Raw genomic sequence first — 10,750 nt, 5'->3', positions numbered from 1 at the left:
AACTCTAGTTCAGTCCTGAAGAAGCACACCAGAGACTGAACCTCTTGAGGATTCTCAGGAAGAACCACCTGAAAACTCGGTGTCCTTCTATCACTGCTCTGTGGAGTCTGTGTTGAGCCACTCAATACATGGCATCTCGCTGTTGTTCTCCAGCTGCACTGCAGCAGAGAGGAAGCAGCTCCAAAGGGCCATAAACACCACCTAGGACTGATTGGCTGCCCTCTTCCAACTCTAAAGGAGGTGGATAGGACCTGCTGCGTCCCGAGAGCCTACAGCATTATCAAGGACCCCTCACACCCTGGACACCACCTCTTCAACTCCTGCCCTCAGGGAGGCATTTCAGGGCAATAAGATAAACTTGATCATCATTTATTTATTTTTCCTTAACATCCCAGTTGTTCTGTGTATATATTAATATGTATTGTGATAGACTTAAATAGAGTTGCTGTTTTTAAAATTTTGTTGCACTTTCTTTGTGCACAATGATAATAAAAGGAATTCTGATTCATTTATTATTTCTTTTATGTTTTCAACTTATAATTTTCAGGGATTTTTTTACATGACAATCCTTGTCAGTTTTCAATGTGTCTGTGTTTGTGCTGCTCCAGTGTACCCCTTAAATTGCTCCTTTAGGGTGTGATGGGAGCAGGGGGTTCTATGGTGGCGCAGGGGTAAAACACAAACCTCACAATCGTGGTCCTCGACTTGACCGTCACAGGTCCGAGTCCTGTCCTGATGAACAGGACAGGACTCGGACCTGGGAGGGGGGAAACTTACAAGTTTTCCCCCTCTCTCATTATCCACTGTCCTGTATGAGCTCTCAAATAAAGGCCAATAAAATCTGAAAAAATAAATAAATACAAATTGGCCCTTTGGGAAGTAGAGTTTTCTTGATTTAAATTACTGTAATTTTATGCACATCTAATGTATTAGAAGTTATATTACATGTAAGATATTCAGGTTTTTTTCTGTACTTTTGGAGTCTGGGTTTCATTCCAACTCTCATCTCATTATGCAAAATAAACACAGACCACACAGGATGTTTCAGAGCACCCTAGTGTTCAGTGGCGTGGCTTACAAAGAGGCCTCATTAAAGTGATTACTCTGATTAGTCTGTGAATGCATCCTGGAGTGAAACATTCTAATAATCTGAAACTGCCTCCATCCAGCTCTGATTGACATCCAGGCCTCAGTCTTCACAGAAATAACACATTATTACCTACTAAAAGATACACACAGCTTCCTACTGGAGTGAGAGAAGTTTTCAAGCAGGTAAAATGTCACTATAGGTTTATACCAGTAAATGTTATAATTTTCTGCGATGGATTGGCAACCTGTCCTGGATGGCCACACCTCCCACTCTGTGACTGCTGGGGATAGGCACCAGCTCAGCAAGGATAAGTGTATTAGGTAATAGATTAATTCAGACCTGTATCTCAGCCCAGGACCATTTAGCTCTTTTATACACTGATAGAAAAATTTCCAGAATTTTAGAACTAGTGTAACATAATCTATTTTCCTGGTGTTGGTCAAGACGGAAATTTGGATGAGTTGCAGCTGCTTGATAGATTAGCTTCCTTTTGTTTCCACCAATTTCTTACGTTAAATGATATTGACACAACAATAACACAAACATACAGCCAGTGTTGTATAGTAACGAAGTAAAAACATTCACTACTTTACTTAAGTATATTTTGGAGTACTTCATACTTTCCTCGAGTATGAAAATTTTTGATAAGTTTCACTTTTACTTCACTATATTTCCAAACTTAATTGCATACTTTTACTCCGATACATTTTCAATGTGTGGTTTAGTTACTCGTTACAAAAAAGCAAGAGAGAGAAACGCTAGTGTTTTGACCCACTTACTGATTGACTGCAACAAAGTTGGTAGCCTACTTGCCTGGGCTTATTCATCACCACCAATAGGATACACCTGTTTCGCTTCTCCCATTAAACACAAAGCAAGTCTCGCTGATCAGCAGCAGCCACATGGAGGAGGAGACGGAGACCACAACGACTGCAACTACGTCGCACACGGCTCCAGGGGAGCCACCAGCTGGTGATGAGAGCCCATGGGCTTATTTAAACACAATATACTCTTTCGTGGGTGTTAAAGATTCGTCGTACCGCATGAAGTGTATGCTATGCCTGCCCAAAGATGTGGAAATTATATCTTACAAAAACTCCCCGTCCAACTTGAAGAAACACATCGAGGTAACCTCTTATGAAATGGTTATAATCCTCCTGTTTCAGTAACTACAGCTTGGTCACTAGGCACTATTGTGAAATCTTGAGCATAACGTTACCTGTATAAATGAACTTTGTTTGGCATTGTTTCAGTTCTACATGTGGTGCATTTAGCTTAGGCCTAATGTTGACTGTAGCAGGCTACCTAGACTCCTCTGTTCAAGGGGGGATGGAAGCCATTGCGATATTGTATTTAGTGTTTAAAAGTTTTTAGAATATCTTAACTTGACCTTTACAAGGCCAATTATCTACTTCACACCAATAGTTTGTGAAGTAGAGTAATTGTAAAGGTTTTTTTTACTTCATGTTGGCCGCATTTTCTGTACTGACTATTTATTTTTCTCATTTTCAGCACTGACCTTACTTGAAGGGAAAACTTAAGGCTTACAAAAACTTTGTATTTTCTGTCCTGGAGGGTATACTAAGAAGCTGGTTCAGTTGTAAAGCAGGTTAAGTTAACCTTGTGGTATAGGTGAAGCACCTAATTTTCTTAACTAAATGATGCCTGCAGGTATAGCTATTAGCGAGTTTAATTTTGCCTGCACTTGGTTGTGTACATTATTTTAAATGTATTTGACAAGTTTGCCAAAATATTAAAAATGTCATTCAAACTGCATTTGCCTTGTTTTACTTTTTACTTATACTTTTCATTACATTACTTGAGTACATCCATTTTTACAGTAATTTCCATACTTAAAGTATCTGAAACATCTTGTACTTAAGACTTTAACTCAAGCAACATTTCAGTCAGTGACTTGGACTTTTACCAAAGTCATATTTTGGAGAGGTACCTATACTTTTACTTGACTCTGAGATTTCAGTACTTTATACAACACTGGAATAGAAGAAGAGCTGCCATTGATACAGTTGCAGCCAAGCATGATTTAATGTTAAACAATACAGTTTTAGCAAGTTCCTCAAAGTCTAAACTGGCATTGTTGTGCATTTAAGGTGTAAAGTTTACCTTCGACCAAACGCCCCCCAAAGGAATCCCAGCGCCCCACTTTTGTAAAAATGTCCGCCATCGCCCCCTGCCGTCCTCTGAACGCCCCCTGGGGGGCGGTACCGCCCACATTGAGAATTGCTAGGCTAGTGAGTAACTTTTTTGATCTTACCAATACCAAGGAGATAGTGGGCAAATTCAGGAAGAAAACGTCTTGGTTCACTGCCATTAACATTATGAGATAATAAATAGTTGACTGACAGCTTCAAGTATTTAGTTTTGCACCTTTAACAGTAGGTTGGACTGGAGTATTAACACAGAAGTTGTGAACAAGCAAGGAATGAGCAAACTCCAAATGCTAAAAAAACTTGGTTCCTTTAATACAGATCGTAAAATGCTGGAATTTCTTTATCCGTCTAAGTAGATGGCACTGCAGGTACAAGAGTGCAAGAGATACCAGCAGGCTCAATATGTAGATTTTTGACAGGAGCCCTCTTAAACTGCTCTCTATCTGGAACAATCCTTCAAGAGACGCTGCAAAGACAGCAGGGCTATTTCCCCAACGTTCGTATGTCACAATGCAAGACTTCTTTCACTTGACGAGCCATCTCATTATACAAAAGTTTTTCTCTGTGTACTACAAAAACATTCCACTGTAATTTAAAGGTATAAAATGTGCAATAATGTGTAAAAATTGCTAATATGGTTTATTTGAGACAAAACTATCTAAAGAATTGAACAGGTACACTTTAAAGAAAAGTTGTTTTTTTCCCGATGGAGCTAGTGCTTTCTTTGATTTCCACAAGTGAACAGAAAGAGAATTCTAAAAGTGTGTTAAAGAATGCAGGCAGGAAGAAAAAGGATTTATGAAAAGGGACTCAAGAGCAGGTGAAACAACAGAGATCTTGAGTCGACTTAGGAAATGTAAGAAAGCCACTAAGGAGACCTTGATTACCATAACAGCACAACAATCTGGCATAGAATGGACATCCTGCTTAGCAATAAAAATTGTAATATTGCAATTATACAAATGCAATGACAGAAGACAGAACCCCCTGAAACTCAACCATGCAGTCAGCCAACAACTGCATTGGAAAATTTAATGGAAAGAAAACATGAAGCAATTTAGAGACAGAAAAAAGGTAGGCCCAAGATTTTCTTAATCAGAACAGATGGAGGAGGGGCACAACATAAGGGATGCAAGTCAAAGACACAAACAGCATTTAAATATTCATCAAACAACAGCATAACTGCTATCTTCTACTAATGAACTATTTTCCTTTGTGAAATATTTTCATATTTCTATAATTTGAAGTTCTTAGATGTTCTATGGCCACTTTCCTGTCTTGCTGGCAGAACCAACTATTTTAGTAAAAGTAACATTTATAAAGAATAAACAAAACAACAACAACAACAAAAACTGTTTTCTGTCACTTAGTGACCCAACACAATTTTGGGCCCAGTAACTCTCCCATCACATCACATAAGAGGCACAATTCCTCCTTTCACATCTAAAAGCATGTTCTTTTCTGTCTGATTCTCTTGGAGGGAAAATTACCCTCTTTCAGAGTGTAGCCTGACAGGGAGCTACAGCTGGAGGCTTTTAGTGTTTCTGCTGGTCAAACATAAAAACCGAAAAGGTGAACACAGGTGAAGCCTAGTGTGTTGTGCTGACTTTGAGAGCTTTTAATCTCCATTAAGACTGCATAATGCCACATTTCAGATCTGATTTACTTTGACATCTCTCACCTCAACTCAATCACCTCCCCATGGCCACCACCCAGTAGTTGTGCTGACATTATTTGCCACTAAGGTTTGCAGCAGCAGCTTTGAAAGCTATTAGTTTATGCTAAGCTACACACAATTTCTGACAAAGTAGTAAAATAACATGGTGGATGCATGAAGCTGCAGTATGTTTGGTTCCACAACCTTCTGCATTCTTTTTCATTAAGGAGGCTATCTGTTGCATCTTAAAACTTAATTACATCAAGGGCTAAGACATAAGACTTGAAATGTATTCCAAAACTGTGTAGAAAGAAGTTTCTCTGTCTTCACCAGCAGTCTCCTCTTCTCCTTCCACAGTCTCTGAGACCATCACTCATCACATTAACATTGTCCACTGTAGCCACTCTTGCAGTCCTAAAGCATGGTGCTGCATAAACAGCAGCAGCTCATCTACTGGCCCCAACACCAGCAACATCTCCACCGGCTGCAGCGCCTGCAATGATTTCAGCAGCTGCAGCGCCAGAAACGCCAGAACCACCAATCTAACAGCTTCCTCAAGGGTTCTGCGCAGCACAGTCTCCTCATCTTCTACAGTCTCCTGAACTTGGCTGTGGTCTTCAGTCTCCAGTCTCCAAAGGAGTTGAGGTCAACCCTCCTCTGTCTCCAGTATGTGAAGGTTTGAAGACAACCCACCTCTGTTTCCAGTGCACAATTCAATGCCTGTGCATGTGCCCTATTCAACTCCTCTACATAGGTCGTCTTCCCCATCTCTCATTGGGAAGAGTCTAAGGTTCTTCAGCTGATGTCAGCCTTCTAGCATCAAACACCTCTGGCGCCGCAGTTCTGTGGGCTGTTATTACGCAGTATTCAGCCACGCCCCTAACACCTCTCAAACTCCAGCGGACTGACTACTGACCAGCTCTCCGACTAACGGAGATTCCTGAGTATTACCACAGATACAAATGTAGAGGACATTTTGTTTAAGCTGGGCACGAGAAAGATGCGTCTAAGCTCTACCTACCTTCAGATCCAGACGTTATGACCAGCTTCAGTTCATGAATCAGACATCAGAGTAGCCCGCCGATGCCCGACAGCATAAACCACACCTGTTAACGGTAGCTCTTTCTAACGTGCACTTGTTACAGCTTAGATCATTTTAGAGACTCGGCACAAATCCCAAGGTTATTATTTATCATAACCAAAGAAACGTCTGAAGCCCCCTAATTTACTAGAATTATGAACATTGAATTTACATTAACCAGAAGATTTAGTTTTTTAGCTGACTTAATTAATTTAACTGTCCACAGCATCAATTTAGACTTTAATATTTAAATAGCAAGGCAATTTTGCAAGGGTCAGTACAGCTTAAATCAGTAACAGAAATAATCAATTAAGTAAAATCAATAATCTAGTCTATCTTTCCCTAATGCTGACACTGTGAACTAAAAAAGGGAAACTTTGAGAGAGACGAACAGAGTTTGGCATCTTGAACCCCAGAACTGGCCTGATGATGAAAAAGGTGTTGCAGCAGCAGGAGGTTCCCAGTACAGGAAGAGTACTGACTTAGAGCGGCAGATCTCAGGCCTCAGGGTGACTTCCTCATGCGCGTAGCGGTCCTCAGCTTCTTGTCTTGCAGCTCTGTAGCTCCTTTCTCCTCGTTTTACGATCTTTCTGGTCCATCGAGATGTAGACGAGCTGGTCTCATGGAAGGAACACACCAGTTCTTCATCTTTGCCTTTGTTCTTTGCCTTTGTCTTTATCTTCATCTTTATCTTCATCTTTGCCTTGGTCTTTTTCTTTGGGGTCTCGAACCCAGCTGATGAGAGAAATGCAATTTGAAGCCACATGTTGCAGGGCTAACGGGTTGGTCCCCATGTGCAGAACAGTCTTCGGCTCTGTGGCCCCGGCTCTTCTTCAGCTGCAGAGTTCTTTGTCCATCTCGATCTTGGCTCGAAGCTGCCTGAAGGATCCAACCAAAGATTCCTCTGTTGCACTCACCTTATAAAGGATTTATCCACTCTTTTGGTGTGTTTGCATTGGCTAGCTTTGTTGCTGTGCCTGTCTCATTGGCCGACTAGGGTAGGGGTTAGGGCTAGGGTTAGGGGTTTTTAGGGTTTTTAGGGTTTTTCTCATTAAAAAAATGAGAGTGGTAGTTTGTCAAAAGATAAACTGTTGTGACTGTTATTTATTTGACACAGTTATGGAGGGTAGCTCCTGGTTCTTGCTGTTGCAATTTCAAATTTGTTTGCAGGTTATAAGGCTATAGTTTTTTTATATGCACTTTAAATTATATTTTCATATACATTTGATTTCATAATTATTTAATGTATTTTTGAGTCATATGTTTATTGATATTTTTCACATGGAACAAAGGTGTTTACATATTCCAGGGTGTAAAAGTGTTGGGCATAAACAAACTGTTTACACCTTTGACTTTAAGATGCATGTTTTCAGGAACAGAGAACAGATACAGAACACCTCCAATAGTAAAACATAGTGAAAGAAAATTAATAGTGAAAACACACACACACACGTATATATATGTATATATATATATATATATATATATATATATATATATATATACACACACACACACATACACCTCTGAAAAAAAAGAAAGGGAAAGAAGAAAATTATTTAATGTATTTATTTTGAGCATATAATTTAATTTAATCAATTTCCACAATTTCTCCAGGTTTTTTTAATCCTAAGTCATTGTAGATATAAAAAATGAGTAAATTTCTGCCTGCTGATTAGTTTGAGCACTGCTGTCAGGGTGGAGGGTTTGGGTATGGGAATAGAGATGGGGCGCCAAACAGGTTGGGACCGCCTCTGATTCCAATTCCTTTCATATTTTGCTTTTAGCGCTAAATGTGTTGGTAGAGCAAATTGTAACCAGATCATTGCCATGTTTTGCTTTTGCCAGCACACAAGGGCACAGTTATCTCAATAATCCATGTGTCTTGAATGGACATATGTAAGGTTTTGTCACATGTAATTTATCTTCTCTTTAAACAATTAACATTAATTTTAATTGAAAGTTTGCAATACTATAACTTCCCATTTAAATCTCTGCTTTATAGGAACTGTAAATTATCAAACTTTGACATTTGTTGCTGCTGTCATAGTCATCTCAAATTTGTGTTTCTCTCCTCTGGGTTTGTTGTCCTAAGGGTCAGATACTGTCAATAAATCACCTTTTAGAGGAATTAATGAGATATGTTTAACCTTTCCTCTTGGCTTCCTCGAGAAATCATAACTTTATCCACCAATAAAGACTGCTCTGTATCTGAAAGGTCAATAAGTGCTACTCTTCCTGACCAAAACAAAAAGCTTGTCTGATTATAGTCCCACACTTCAAAGATTCACCATCCTCATTTACAACTGCAAGATTTTTTATTGAACATGTGTCTTCATAAGAGCTTTTGCCCAATAAAATCAGGCAATAAATACATGGAAGGCCTGTTTGCCTGGAGCAGGGAACCCTATAGCAATTGTGTGTATTTTTCATTGGTGCAATTTTTTATTCTTTTCTTCTGTGTGTTGGGCGAAAGAACCAAAAAGCAGGGGGTGCACTGATTGCAGTTTTCTGGTCCATCACCAATTACTACTCTTTTATAAAGTCTAACTTAACAATTCACATTTTGGCCAATACCAGTTTTTTGTCTGAAATATTTACGAAGAAAGTTGCTGAAATGGCAACAATGGGGCGGCTATTGTTAACTGTAAATGTGCAGACATGACCTGGTTGGCCTGTTTGTCAGTCAAACCTCTCTCACAGGAGAAAAGAAAAGCACAGTGGTTGATTTTTAGATCTTTGCTGAGGTTGATGACAACGGTGGATAAGATTGGCTGCACATGTAAAAATCAGCCGATCACTGATCTCCCAAAATTACAAAAATCGGCACCAATAAATCGGTGCACCCCTACCAGAAAGTGCTGGAAATATCAGGAAAGCCAATCTGGTAGAAGAACCAGACAGCTACTCACACTACCCTACCCACTATTGTGAAGTACAATGCGTTCTGGCTAATAACTTCCAAACTACAGGCCCGTTCCCTGAAAAACTTATTAGCTTAAAGGGATCCATGATTAGTTGAACAAGTTGGCCAAAATATGTTATTTTTGTCAACTGCCTGTGTGAGGGGCAGCCATGGCTGGAGCTTTCAGGAGCTTTCAGGAGCTTTCAGGAGCTTCTGAGGAGAGAAAGAAGTTGGTAGCTGTTGAGAGATAAGTGTCAAACAAAATTAAAACCAAGGCCACAAACCTCAGAATCCATGAACGGGGGAATCTGAAATTTGGATTCTCAGCGATGGATCAATGAACTGGTGGTGGCAAAGTGACGTCACACAGTGAATCAGAGAACTGACCAACAGAAACTGTTAGATGTTGTATGCATTAACCTTCCATAATCTGTATGGGATGATGGGCATTGTGCAGGTCAAGCTTGATAAAAAATCTTTGCTCCTTGGACTTGGTCAGACACTGAATTCAGAGGAAGAGGGTATTGTGTCATTAAGTCCACAATAATCAATGCATGGCCTGAGAGAGCCATCCTTCTCACCCACAAAAAAGAAGCCATCTGTCATGATGGGTTTTACTGATTTAACCCACATATACAAGAACACCACAGGAATATGATGGAAAAAATGCAAATGTTTATTGCAAGAAACAGATTTGTCCGGGGTAATTCGGGTCCAGGAACTGATCGGCAGCATACGGTTCACTGAGGAAACAGGAGAGATGGTGAGTTCAAGGTTGTGGGTGATCTGAGGACTTGCTGACGGTAAGTTTGAAGACTTACTTGAGTTGTATTAGCTATTGACGTTGGAGGGGTAAATTTGGTCCAGGGGTTCCTTGGTCTCTTGGGGATTCTCTTTCGGATTGGTCTGGAGATCAGAGGAAGTTACTGAGTGGCAGACTGAGTGAATAGGAGTGGTGGTTTTGGAGGGCAGACAGGCAGGCTGACACTTGAAGGCGGCGGCCAGTCAGAGCTCTGGGATTGGAGGCAGATGACAACTGATTCAGATGAGTCTGGAAACTTGGGCATCTACGGGGTAACCTCCCTTGACGTCTTGAGGGAAGGACTGGGACAAGCACCAGGTCCAAAGTCGGGTTCTTCTGAGAAAATCAGAGGCAACAAAAGGTATTACTTTCAGATCACTGAGAAAATAAGTCATCAAAAACTCAGAGGAAACTCAGAGGGGCTAAGTGGTACCATCACTGGTCAACACTGGCGTTCCACCCTTCTTAAGCAGCAGGTAACGAGGTGATAGATCTCAAGTGTGAGGATGACATCATGGGAGTAAGGCTCTCTGCCCAGCCACCTCCAGGACTCCATCTAGCAGTGAGTAACCAAACAGCAGCCTCAAGAAAACCCTAAAGAACCCCCGGAACCTAACACCAGCAACAGCTGGGGATGAAGATGAATGAATAATACCTGCCTTAAGAACTTGGCTTGGTCCTCCAGTGTTTATGTCTCCATGAAGGAGGGAAATAGCACAATCAATGGAAACAAAGGTCAAGTTTCCTTCTGCGAAGTATGGAAATGGAATGATCTACACTATTATACCACAGTTATGCTGGAGAAGAGTCAATTTTTGGCCAGATTTCTCTGTAATGGAAATTTCCACCAGACGCAGTGATTGAGCTTTTAAGGTTTACTGAATCTTAATGTAGAAATCAAGAAAATGCCAATAACAGATTCAGAAGCCTCTGAGGAGAGAAGGAAAAGTTAGTGGCTATTGTGAGATAAGCTTCAAAGAAACTCAAAATTAAAGCAGCTTTCTCAGAATTCATGAACAGGGGAATCTGAAATTCTTTGTCTGA

This window comes from Poecilia mexicana, unplaced genomic scaffold (genome assembly GCF_051168715.1).
Source record: "Poecilia mexicana isolate PSO_F unplaced genomic scaffold, ASM5116871v1 scaffold_16, whole genome shotgun sequence".
Lineage (NCBI taxonomy): Eukaryota > Metazoa > Chordata > Actinopteri > Cyprinodontiformes > Poeciliidae > Poecilia > Poecilia mexicana.
The sequence above is the reverse complement of the archived record's forward strand: the minus strand, read 5'-3'. Positions refer to the sequence as shown.